The following is a 14,009-nucleotide window of genomic DNA, read 5'->3' as shown; positions in this document are numbered from 1 at the left end:
CAACCCAACAACCTTTCCTACAAGTGGAAGATGGGAAAAGAGAAAAGGGAAGAGGTAAGACATCAATATAACATTATTCATGGGGATGTGTTTGGTTTCTAAAATGCATTCAACCCTCCAAAGAGTAACTCAGATCAAGGATACGTGAGTGGGTTGCCATTCCTTTCTCCAGGGGATCTTCCTGGCCCAGGGATTAAAACCGAATCTCTGGCATCTCTTGCATTGGCAGGTGGATTCTTTACCACTGAGCCATCTGGAAAGCCAATATACATCAAAATATATGGTTAATGTCTCTATATATTACACATGAAAACTTGCACACGTATGTTTTCTACAGCTGTAGTGTACACACACCTCTTGCCATGCCATGATGTGGTTTCAGTGTGGCTAATTTATAGTTGTGTGATTTTCATGACATTTGATATATGAGGTTTATATTACATTTTCAGAGTATCATGCATGGAGAGATTTAGGAATCATGCTCATCTAGCTTCCAATATTCTCCACACAAAAAAACCCACAAATGTTACAGATGCAATTGAAAGACTCACCCTAGTTTAACAACATTTGATAACTGATCATGTGGGGCTTAAACCATGTCTGCCCTCTGGGGACGATATGGTTCTTCCAGTGAGTCTTCACATGCTGATGGAGAGCAGGTGGAGGGTGGGGTTATTGCCCTGGTTCTCCAGACCTGAGCTTGGATCCTGTGCAGCTTTTACCTCAAGTTGGGGGGTAGGGAGGTGGTCTCCTTACCCCACAGACTGGCTTTGGCCAAACAGATGTTGCCAGAAGTGACACAAGTAGAAGCTTGAATGTGCTGCCATTGCCATGACAAGGGCACGCTCACTGGCCCCTGGTCCTGTAGGTCCCTGGAGGCGGAGACACAGAAGCCTCCTGACCAAGCCTGCAGCTCAGAGCCAGGCCCTGACGGCTCATCCCCAGCCACATGGACACAATAAATACTTATCATTTTTAAGCCATAGGATTAGGAGCTTGTTTACTGTCAGTAATATTGAGTCAATACTAAAACTGGATAAGAAATTATTAATTACAAAACAGTCACAGATGTAGAAAACAAACTTGTTACAAAAAGGTAAGGCCGGGAGTGGGGGGAGGAATTAGTACGTGGATTGGCATTGACATGTACATGCTACTATATATAAAATAGATGACTGAAAGGATCTACTGTAGAGCACAAGGAACTCTGCTCAGTGCTCTGTAATGACCTATATGGGAAAAGAATCTAAAAAAAGAATGGACATGTTTGTATATGTACATATATAACTGATTCACTTTCACTTTACTGTAGAGCAGAAACTAACACAGCATTGTAAATCAACTATATTCTAATAAAATGTTTTAAAGATATGCCTAATAATTTTGATTTTGATAGTCTATTGAATTTAAGGCATAGCATGTTTTGTATTGATGTTTCAAGAAGTTGATTTTTATGATATCTTTTCATTATTCAATTATGATAGGACATTTGATTTCCCTCTATTTAAGTAACTGTTCAAGCCCCTTGATTATCTGTGTCAACAAACATTAGGTTTTTAAGTTTCAGCATTATGTTGTTGTTTAGTCACTAAGTCGTGTCCAACTCTTTGCCACCCCATGGACTGTAGCCCACCAGGCTCCTCTGTCCATGTGATTCTCCAGGCAAGAATACTGGAGTGGGCTGCCATGCCCTCCTCCAGGGGATCTTCCTGATCCAGGGATCGAACCTGCATTGATCATACCCCCTGCCTTGCAGGTGGGTTCTTTACCACTAGAGCCACCTGGGAAGCTTGAAATACTTCATAAAGCTTCTCAAAAACTAACAAGTTAGTAAGAAATTATAAGACCAAAATCTAAGGGAAAGATCGCTGATCTTTAAGATCAACATTCAAAACTGCTTTTGCCTAGACAGAATTTATTAATATTAATCCAAAAGAAAGTCTGGAACTTTAAACGGGCATCCATATGGTTGAAAGAAAACCCATACCCCACACCACATGCATAAAATCACTTTGTGCACATCAAAGACCAAATGGATCCATCAAAAACCTGAAATTTATATTGGAGCATATCTTTATGACACAGATAATCAAGGGGCTTGAACAATTACTTAAATAGAGGGAAATTGGATGGTAAATAAAGATATAAAAATGTGCCCCATTTCATCAGAACCTGGAGATGTGCCTTGAATCCACATTGAGACACCATCCCAGGGTCACGAGTTTGTTTAAAGTTAAGGAGCTTGACCATACAAAATTGTAAATTTCTATCCAAACATTAGTTATTCTTATGATCTAATATGTTTGTAATGCATTTAATTAAATATATTCCAAATCATTTAAAAACACTTCTGTAATAATTTCCAAAGAAAACTCTAAGGTTATCATTTACACATTTCAATATTTCCAGTATGTTGCTCAGCCCAGCATTGTCTAGTCCTGAAATGTTCCTGCAAGCCCATCTCAAAGAACAGAAATCAACAGAGCCCCAACCAACATTCTGAGTTCAAAGGTGACCCATGTATTTCCCCAGACCCAGCAGGAGATGGGGACAATTCCAGCACTCTCCTCCCATGCTGCTGTCCTGAGAGGACTCTGGACTCTGATGGTCACTGTGCAGATTCCAAACCTGGGAGTGATTAGGACCAACTGTTCCACTCGGCTTCCTGGAAAGAGGCTAAACCTTGGAAAGGGCCTCTTTTGAGTCATTTCAACAGGTGGAATGAAATTAAATTAATTGAAACAGCTGTATGTATCCATATCTAAAATAAACACCTGGTAGTTATGATTTTGAAAGTTATGACCCAAAACAATCTGAGTAGCATGTCTTACTGCCACCCCAGGCTTTTTCAAAGGCTTCCCAGGTGGCACTAGTGGTAAAGAATGCACCTGCCAAGGCAGGAGATGTAAGAGACGTGGGCTCTTCATCGCCGGACACATGGTTTTACCCACTCCCCTTCCACATTGCTTCCATAGATCAGATCAGATCAGTCGCTCAGTCGTGTCCGACTCTTTGCGACCCCATGAATCACAGCATGCCAGGCCTCCCTGTCCATCGCCAACTCCCGGAGTTCACTGAGACTCACGTCCATCGAGTCAGTGATGCCATCCAGCCATCTCATCCTCTGTCATCCCCTTCTCCTCCTGTCCCCAATCCCTCCCAGCATCAGAGTCTTTTCCAATGAGTCAACTCTTCGCATGAGGTGGCCAAAGTACTGGAGTTTCAGCTTCAGCATCAGTCCTTCCAAAGGATCAGATTTATTGGCAGCCTTTTTCCTCTGGGAGTATGTATGCAGAAATATGATAGTAATTTAAATACAGCCAACTAATAGCATGAAATGCAATTCATACAAACACTGTTTTAAGAGAAATGTATATTACTGTATACATTGGATGTAAAACTTAAGTAATAACCCCAAGAATGAGATGGCTAAAACCTAATAAGGCACTTTCATTGGCCCTCTATATGTTCTGCTGATCTGTTTTGCCACTGAAATTTTTTTGAAGGGAAATGATATTCTAGAACACCAAAGCTTGCACTGTTTTTGGCAGTTTACATGCTGGCACACTTACTCTTTATGGCTTTTGAAATTAGTTTTTGCATTCATTTTATCTTTTTAAGTATGTCTAGTATATAAAAAAAACAACACTGCTGTTTATACCGCCCTGGTGTAAATTTCCAGTTTTCTGAAAAATATCAACACGTACTTCATTTACTCTCTTTGCCCTGAGCTTTCAATTGCCCTGAGCATGCAATCCGCTTTCTAAGGAGCTGCTCCAAACCCCCAAAGTCTTCCCTGACTTGATGAGTTAGAAATGCATATCCATCTTTTTTGAAACAAATTTTTATATCATCATTAATTTCCCCACTTTGTGCAGCTTTTACTTGTAATTTCTACCTCCTGATTAAAAATAAAATCAGGCAGGCAGGGCAGTGGCTGTCATCCAGCCTCATGTTGACAGGCACAGTAGAGAAATATAGACAAAATATTCTTTTTCAGGGTGTGAATTTTCCACTTTAGAGCATTATAAGAATAACGCTTGCAGCATAATTGAGACTTCACTTTTTATTACGGGACTCACAGCAGGTGACCACAGAAAAGGATGTGTTGCCTATGAAAATCTTTATTTATATGAAAATGATACAATCATTAAAATGCAGGTGGAACATTGTTATCATTCAACACATCAGATTTTAATATAGTGAAAAATCACCTTTAACTTTTCTGCAAATTATGACCTAGAGGGACCCTTCACATAATGATTGTGCTGTTTCTGTCAAAGTCACAGTCAATTCTGATACATTGTGGAACTTGAAATTAGATCCAGAATGAACTTGTGAAGTCCTGAAAGATGATTGGAGGTGTGAAATGCAAATATCTCCTGCCATATCGATAAACAAGAAATATCACAGCCATCAGCGATTCCTGGCCTCCAAATGTGAATGAGCGCTCCCCAAACTGTGACCCAGAGAATTCTGCCACCCCCTCCATGGTGACTGCTAAGGAGCTGGGGGATGCGAGAGGCAGCCATCTGTGACTCCTCAAGGCAAACAAGGAAACAGGATTGGCCCCAGCTAGCTGAGGTGCACACGACACGACTGAATAGTGAGCCTGCGTATTCCATACACAGAACGTGAAATTCCTTAACTTGATATCTGACCCTTGATGTTCAGACTGCCTGCTACCTTTGTTGCAAACTTGTATATAGTCTGACTCCACCTCCTGCCTCCTTGGAGCAGTTTTCTCCGGGCTACTGAGATGCTGTCTCCTGGGCTCGGAGTCCCACCAAATAAACCCTCCCACTGAATAAAATAATTCTCTATTTTCAGGTTGTGACTAATTTTTAGTCTACAGAGGTTCAGATTGCATCCCATTGGCAAGTTTGTCCTCCAGGGAAGAGCAAGATGCTGAGTGTCCTCATCCTTGCTTTGCTAAGCTTTCTGGGAGGGTCGAAGGTTAAACCTGGGTCTGAAAGTAGGGTCTAAATGTACACAAACGCTGGAAAAAAGAGAAAATAAATTGAGATGGCTAAGCCGGCTATGCCAGCACATACCTTAGACGACAAGCCTGAAGCTGTTGCCACTTCCCAGTATCAGAACAAAGCCACATGTGGCTCTAATGACCATGTCTGGTGTCGCAGGACATCATAGATAGCTGCCTGGGGAGGGAAGATGTGACTGGGGCCGCATCTCACAGCAGAGGGCTCAGGCAGACCACACAATGTGGAGGGCAGGGTCCCCCCTGCCGGACAACCTTGGCGCTAGAAGCCACTCTGGGCTTGGTTGGCTCACGGTTCTCAAGGGAAAGGCTGAGGTTCTGGGCATCTGACTTGTCAGGGTGCAAGGAGCCACATTCAGATGTAGACGTTGTAAAGGAGAATAAACCAGAGCCGCCGGCTCCCTGGGGCCCTGCAGCCACATCAACAGGGGCAGCACAGACACCGTGCTGCCGTCTCCAGGATATGAGTGCTTTCTGTCCTTGAATATGGAGCTCTGTTCCTCTGTGAACCACTGTCAGCTTCCAGCTCCTGGGAGCTGCCACTCCTGGGGAGAGGCAGGGGTTCCTTAAATCAAGAGGGCACTTTGACAGAGGTAGGGCCATTTAAATATGTACTTTTGAATTAAATTTAGCACTTCATTCAGACAGTAAAGAGTCTGCCTGCAATTCAGGAGACCTGGGTTCCATCCCTGGGTCGGGAATATCCCTTGAAGGGAATGGTGACCCACTGCAGTATTCTTGCCTGGACAATCCCATGGACAGAGGAGCCTGGTGAGCTACACAGTCTGCGGGGTTGCAAAAGTTGGACACTACTGACTGACTAACACTTTCATATCTAATATGTGCTCAAATTATCTCATTCAGTTATCTGCAGATATGTAGATACAGAAAGAAAATGATTTACATGCAGATTGTACATGATTTTAGCAATTTCAGACTTACAATCTTACCAAAAAATTAGTGTTTTTCAACTGCCTTGTGTACGTGTGAGTGAAAGTTGCTGAGTTGGGTCCAACTCTTTGCAACCCCATGGACTATATAGTCCATGGAATTCTCTAGGCCAGAATGCTGGAGTGGGTAGCCTTTCCCTTCTCCAGGGTTTCTTTCCAACCTAGGGATAGAATCCAGGTCTCCCACACTGCAGGTAGATTCTTTACCAGCTGAGCCAAAGGAACGCCTTGTGTACATGTATTTGACATAAATTTATTACACTATAGAATTCCAATCCAACAGGTGGCATTTCAGATATTTGTCAAATAAACTAGCCAGCTTCAGAATAAAAGTAGAGCAAGTCAAAATTTATAGTTCTATATTGCCATAAATACAGTAGTATAAATCCATGGGAAAAAGTTATTCTATGGAGGGCTGAACAGGAGGGGGATTATAAGAAGGAAACTGTCATTACATTTACATCTTAGCTCTGCTATAAGCCTGAGCTTGGAACTTCAGTTGCTCAACTTTGAGAATAGCTCTTCATTTGCTAGTCACAGAGTCTTGGGCAAGTAGCTGAACCTCAGCTTTAGTGTCAGTAAAGAGAGGATGATAGACCTCAGAGGAGTGCCTGGCGTTTAGAAACAGCAGCAGACATAGCTATTATTGCTATTAGAATAATAACAATAGCCATTCATCAACATCATGATGGTTGCCTTCCCGTGTCCAGGCAGGTGTGATGTGAAAATGCCTCACGTTAAGGAACTTCTTAAGAACGTGGCCACTTCCTGGTAAACTACGCCTTGACAAATGAGTCTTGTACATCAGAAAGTAACACTGCTTCTTCCGAAGGTGAATAAATTCAGGTGTGTTGGTCCAACACAGGCACTGAGTGCAATGCTAAAGAGAATAAACACACATCTGAAAAGCAATAAACTTTCACAAGTCATTGAATTTAAATGTCAGTTAAATTACTTCACTGTGTACCTTGTACCAAAAGACGTGCTGCTTAAAAGATAATTAAAAGTCTGTAATGTGGATGAAGCCGCATCTCCTTCTTTAAGTAATTTAAACTGTATTAACTTGGATCTCAGCAGGAAGCACAGAGACAAAGCTGGTGTGCTCTTATGCTCTTGGAGGCCTGCGAGCCTGCTGTGGCTTGTTTCTGATGTGTGTGTGTGTGTGTGTGTGTGTGTGTCTCCTTCAGGGTGGCACTCTGTTCTCTAGCAGGCACTGTGCTCAGGTGAGCAGATGGCATCTGTGTTCTCATATCAAGGCCACACGGAATCCCCGTGATGGGAGCGGCCTACGCAGCTGGCGTAGCTAGGTGCTTCTGCGATAAGCTGTGACCGGAGCTATGGGAGGCACTTCTAAAGAACAGGTTGGGACTGTTCAGCCTTGTAAGTGCCCCTGGGAGATCACCTGGGAAATGCCCTTATTAGTGGAGGTGTTTCTATAGACAAGGCAAACAACGTGAAAGACAAAAACCTACCATTTACTGAAAGCTGTTCAGCAAAGACTTGGTGCAGGGGGATCACAGTGACTCTTTCAATTTGTTTTTTTCTAGAAGCTATTGGCTTAAAAATGGCTGAGAAAAGGAAGAAGAAACGACCATGTACATGATTTTCCTACCTGCTTACACTTAGGATAGTTGCCTGACCCACGTGTTCTGAGTAAGGAACTGGTGGTGTTCGATGGGCAGTCTTTAGCACACAGGCTTCCTTTTCCCCTTAGCTGAACCACAGATATCAATACCTTTAGTGGGCTTCCTAGGTGGCACAGTGCCAGTGCAGGAGATGCAAGAGATGTGAGTTCGATTCCTGGGTCGGGAAGATACCCTGGAGAAGGAAATGGCAACCCACTCCAGGATTCTTGCCTAGGGAATCCCATGGGCAGAGGAGTCTGGTGGGCTACAGTCAGTGGGGTCACTGAGAGTTGGACATGACTGAGCACTTACGCATGCACAGTGGCCAGAGACTCTGATAAGAGCTGTGAACACTTTTATCAGAAAAATGCATGTATATACTCCCATTCAACTTACATGGCTCATAGGACCCCCTGTGTTCAAACGTTTCAAGGACCCACCTGATGTCTGTGTGTATCATGTAACATGCGTAGCCCCCTCCGGTATAGACCTGCCTTTGTTCATCGTAACGAAAGCTAACCAAATTAGAAGTCATACTGACATTCGCGTGACAGTCTGCATATTAAAGGTAAATGTTGATTAAAATGGAAGGTAGGTTAAGTGTAACTTCAGGGAACTAAATAATTAGACTTGACCAGCTGTTCTCTTGATGCTGAAATCAGGTACTTTGTGGTGATCGCTGTCAGAGTAAGCCTGGGAAGCGCATTCTGAGCCTTCACAAAGGATACAGTTTCCCATTGCATCTTAGCAGTAAAGGGGACCAGACTGTGCTGGCCCAATCATGCCAGGATGGCATGGCAATTCGTGAGAGGTGAGGGCAAGTGAGCAACAGTGACAGAGGAGGAACCCTGCCCGCCCCTGTGCTCAGCTGTGTCCACGGGATTTTCTAGGCAAGAACACTGGAGTGGGTTGCCTTTTTCTTCTCCACGGGATCTTCCTGACCCAGAGATCAAACCCACATCTCTTCTCCCTAAAAGCAGGGCATAAACTCCTTTTTGTGAAGGGGTCCTTCTCAACAGCAGAAGAACAGAATAACTCCTATTCGAGGACATTGTTTGTCTCTGGACGTCTCGCTGACTTGAGTCTGTAAGCAAACCTCCCAAAATAACTCTTACCTTCTATTAGCTATCCTCAAGAATTTCCTCCCGAGATTCACCATCCCTCCACACCACAGCCCTCTTCCTCCTCCAGGCAGTCTCCATGATGTATTGTCCTTTGTTTAGAGGGAGTATCAGCTGCCAGAACTAAGGGCTTCTTTGCGGGGCTACTCCTGTTCTGTGGAGCCACCCACACACATGTAGAATAAACCTTTTCGCTGTGAATCTGTCTTTTGCCAGTTTGAATAGCAGGCCCAGTCACTGAACCTAAGGAAGTTGAGGAGACTTGTTTTTCTTTCTCTACAGTAGCTGGATACAGTCCTTTTCTAGAAATATGAGATGATTAACAACACAGCATCTCTCCCTTCTGCCAGCTTGCCTCCTTTCCTAGTGGTTTCTCCCCTTTAAAAGTTAGCACAGACAGAATGCATTGATTTTATCTATCTATCTCGTGGCCAATACTGTAATTCCATATCCATTCATCGAGTCCATTCACAGAAGACAGGGTGTTTTAGTCCTCCTTAGTTTCTTCATGTTTGAATGTTCCTGCTTCATTTAAAAAATGTTCAGTAATGATTAATTCAGCCAAGCTTTTGATGATTTTGCAGATAAAATCATACTGGCTAAGGTCAGATGGTTGAAAATTCTGTAAATTAGTGTATCATCAGTTGACTTGCCTCTGGATTTAAATTAATAATTTGGGCAAAGTCATAAATTAAGTTTAAAATCCTAAATTTATTTTCCCAGTAGGGGTTATGTTAGATGTTTGTGTTTCCTCCTCTCCCTGGAGTTCAAATAAACTAACAGCTAAGGATCTGGATAAACCGTTTTGCCTGATTTAGCGCCATGATTTCTCGCCAGCACTGCCGTGGGCTTCTGCAGGCCCTTTCTCTGTCCTCTCATGTCAAGAACTTGAAGGGGCTGAGTGTCTGCCCTCCCTGAAGCTAAGTGAGCCTGCGCACTTGAAGGATGCTGGCCAAAGATTCAAGACTGGAGCCAGAAACCAGGGGCCTTTTACCCAGGACACAGAAAACAGAAGGAGCCTTGGGTTCACATCCTTTTCTCTTGTCCTTCCACCCACAGGGCTGCTGCAGGTGGTAGGGCTGCTGCACACTCTTTACACAGGGCAGGTCTGTGTTACAGTGGAGGAACTCACGCGATCCATAGTTCATAAAGCGGCTGCAAGCAAACCCGCTCAACTTCTGCCTCCTCAGGGGGACACTGTCTTAATTATCCTGGTCAGGAAATATCTTCCTTCCACCTGGAAGAAGGCACTCTGCCCCTCTGCATTCCACAGACATTTGCTGTGCAGACATCCTTGAAAAACTGAGGCAGGACAGAAGCTGTCACCAGATACATAGCAGCTCCACAGAGAAACGCCCCATCCCAACAACTACTTCTCTTCCTCAGAGTGGGGATGAAAGACACTTGCCTTTTAAACCAAAGGTGGGTGTGGGTAGGGAAGAAAGAATCACAACAATTCTTATAAAAATGTTCATTTTCTACCATCCTATGTTACTATGTTATAATTTTTAAACACACAAATTTGTCCTCATGAATATTTCTATGTCACCTCTGATCCAAAGGGACTTCTATTCTAAATGATTTTGAATTTAACATGAGAGCCTACAGCAGACACGCATGCCCATTTTTTTTTCTATTCCAAACCATTACTTATTTATTGCATAAAAATTCAGAAATAAAATATGTGTATAAGCATATATTTGTCTCCAAAACTGGAGTAGTACTAACTAGGCTTTAGATGGAAAGTAACTGTAATTGTTGTTATGAGACATAGTGTCTCTCTTCTCTGTGCATGAATTCTAGGGTTTTCTACTAATTGTTGAAAAATATTTGCTTTTCTCTAGGTAGAATGCATGGAGGCAAAATAGGAAATGTTTAGGATGCTATACAAAATTTCTATCCATGAGGCCAAGGGTCCTGAGGTGCAGATGGGGGTAGGGGGCTCACTTTGCAACATGGACTTGATTATCTACATTATTTTACTTATTGGATCCTTGATTTGTGAGGGAACCTCCTAATAATGAAATATAGCATTACTAAAGTCTTAATTTCTTTCTGTAACTGGAGTAATTGCCATTGATCCATTTATTTTTCCTTGAATTCCTTTCTATTCACACACTCCTGGCTATGTTTTGTGGATGGATGGGAAATTGTGGGGGGTGTATCAAGGCAGTGTGATGCTCTCTTGCCTGCACTGTCCTTCACTGGGAACCCAGGGCTGGCCCCGCTCCTTGTGGTCACTATAGACAGGTCTCTCCTCTACTGCTGCTGATTCTATACTCAGAGAAGTGCCCAGCATTATTAGTTACCTATTTTTATATAGAATAGGGAAATACTCAATACTCTATAATGACTTGTATGGGAAAATAATCTAAATAAAAGGGGATATATGTATATGCATAACTGATTCACTTTCAGAGAAGCCTCAGCAAGAGAAGCCCCAAAGAAAGGCAATGCCAAAGAATGCTCAAACTACTGCACAATTGCACTCATCTCACATGCTAGCAAAGTAATGCTCAAAATTCTCCAAGCCAGGCTTCAACAGTATGTCAACCATGAATTTGCAGATGTTCAAGCTGGACTTAGAAAAGGCAGAGGAACCAGAGATTAAATTGCCAACATCCGTTGGATCATCGAAAAATCAAGAGAGTTCCAGAAAAACATCTATTAATGCTTTATTGACTATGCCAAAGCCTTTTACTGTATGGATCACAACAAACTGTGGAAAATCCTTAAGGAGATGGGAATACCAGACCACCTGACCTGCCTCCTGAGAAATCTGTATGCAGGTCGGGAAGCAACAGTTAGAACTGGACATGAACAACAGACTGGTTCCAAATCGGGAAAGGAGTATGTCAAGACTGTATATTGTCACCCTGCTTATTTAACTTACTATGCAGAGTACATCATGAGAAACGCTGGGCTGGATAAAGCACAAGCTGGAATCAAGATTGCCGGAAGAAATATCAATAACCTAAGATATGCAGATGACACCACTCTTATGGCACAAAGAGAAGAAGAACTAAAAAGCCTCTTATGAAAGTGAAAGAGGAGAGTGAAAAAGTTGGCTTAAAACTCAACATTCAGAAAACTGAGATCATGGCATCTGATCCCATCACTTCATGGCAAACAGATGGGGAAACAGTGGAAACAGTGATAGACTTTATTTTTTTGGAGGGTCCCCAAAATCACTGCAGTTGTTGACTGCAGCCTTGAAATTAAAAGACGCTTGCTTCTTGGAAGGAAAGTTATGACCAACCTAGACAGCATATTAAAAAGCAGAGACATTACTTTGCCAACAAAGATCCATCTAATCAAAGCTATGGTTTTCCCAGTAGTTATGTATGGATGTGAGAGTTGGACTATAAGGAAAGCTGAGTGCCAAAGAACTGATGCTTTTGAACTGTGGTGTTGGAGAAGACTCTTGAGAGTCCCTTGGACTTCAAGGAGATCCAACCAGTCCATCCTAAAGGAAATCAGTCCCGAATATTCATTGGAAGGACTGATGCTGAAGCTGAAACGCCAATATTTTGGCCACCTGATGTGAAGAAGTGACTCATTTGAAAAGACCCTGATGCTGGGAAATATTGAGGGCAGGAGGAGAAGGGGACAACAGAGGATGAGATGGTTGGATGGCATCACCAACTCAATGGACATGAGTTTGAGTAAACTCCGGGAGTTGGTGATGGAGGGAAGCTTGGTGGTGGAGTCCATGCAGTTGCTGAGTTTGACATGACTGAGTGACTGAACTGAACTGAACTGATTCACTTTACTCTACAGCAGAAACTAACATTGTAAATCAACTATCTCCAATAAAAGTTAGAAAGAGAAAAGTGCTGGCAAGTGGTATGCAGAGAGCAGTCACCCAGCATCATTTGCTAACTGGCTGCTGAGTAAAGAGATGAAGGGACACAGTGAGTGACTATCACAAGGAGCTGTTCTAGACTATTAGAATCTCACAAGAACCTGGGGCTGTTTAAATATAATAGGGGTGCTGCTTATACGAGTCTTCCCAGGTGGCTCAGTGGTGAAGAATCCACCTGCCAATGCAGGACACTCAGGTTTGATCCCTGGGTCAGGAAAATCTTTTGGAGAAGCAAATGGCAACCCACTCCAGTATTCTTGTCTGGAAAATCTTATGGACAGAGGAGCCTTGAGGGCTACAGTCCCCGAAATTGCAAGAGCTGGACTCAACTTGACAGGAACATGTACTTTCCTTATAAAGACAAACCCTGATTATTAACATCTTTGAAACTTGAGATGGCAGAGTGTGTTTTTAGCACAATTTGGGAAAACATCAGAAGGCACAGACAAATTTTGCTTCGTATGCAGACATCATTGCTGGCTATGGAATCTTTGTCTTGCTTTTTTCTGTATTTTCCAATATAGAAGAGAAACTAAAAGGAGGGAGAAGAGAAGGATGAGGAGAGGAAGAAGGAAAAAGCCACAACAGAATTATGAAAACACAGAAGAGAAGAAGGGACTGGGAGCAAAAGTAAAGGAGGAAAGACAAAAGTAAAATAAGATTGAAATATAAACTTCTGGATATTACAGATGGTAAATAAACATCAGCCAGCAATCTTGGTACAACTTTGAGAAATCAGGACTCCTCTTGAACATGACAACCTGTACTCAGAGGAAGAGAAGTAAAAAAATTTCAACTAATCAAGAGTGTTAATAAAAACATAGAGATATAAAAATTTATAGAACATGCATTTGCTTGGCATGAAAATATTTCTCTGACTCTGTATTCATATACTGTATGTTTATATGTATAGTTTTTATAGAGAAACTATACTATTTAAATTACACACACGCACTCTAGAATGAACTTTATTCCAAGATGATAACCACGTTTGGCCTTCATTCATAAGGTTCTGAAGTGCTAGGGGATGGCTGGGCTGGGTCAGTGTTAGCTGAGAGGACCTAGGTCTACCAAACAACGTTTCTTTCCCTCTAACTAGCTTGTCCTTGTTTTCTTGGTTGGAAAAAGTTCAAAAGAGGACCAAAGGGTTCAAGGGCTCTGGATACCCAGATCTGGCAGAAACACGCCATCACTTCTGGAATTATTGATAACAGCAAATCCTGAAACGACCCAGATTCAAGGGGTGGAGAAACAGATCCCAACTCTTTATGGAAACTGCAGAGTATAGATACAGAGAGGCTATTGATTAAATCTGTGTATTCAATCAATCCAATTGCTAGGTAAAGGTGCATGGATGTGCTTTATACATGGGTGTGTTTCTGAACTGAAGATTGTCATGTGGTCTATTGTGTAGACAGATTAGAACTCAGGCAACTCAGTTTGCCTACC

The sequence above is a fragment of the Bubalus bubalis genome, chromosome 15, assembly GCF_019923935.1.
Source record: "Bubalus bubalis isolate 160015118507 breed Murrah chromosome 15, NDDB_SH_1, whole genome shotgun sequence".
NCBI classification, from domain to species: Eukaryota; Metazoa; Chordata; class Mammalia; order Artiodactyla; family Bovidae; genus Bubalus; species Bubalus bubalis.
This window is presented reverse-complemented; position numbering follows the sequence as displayed.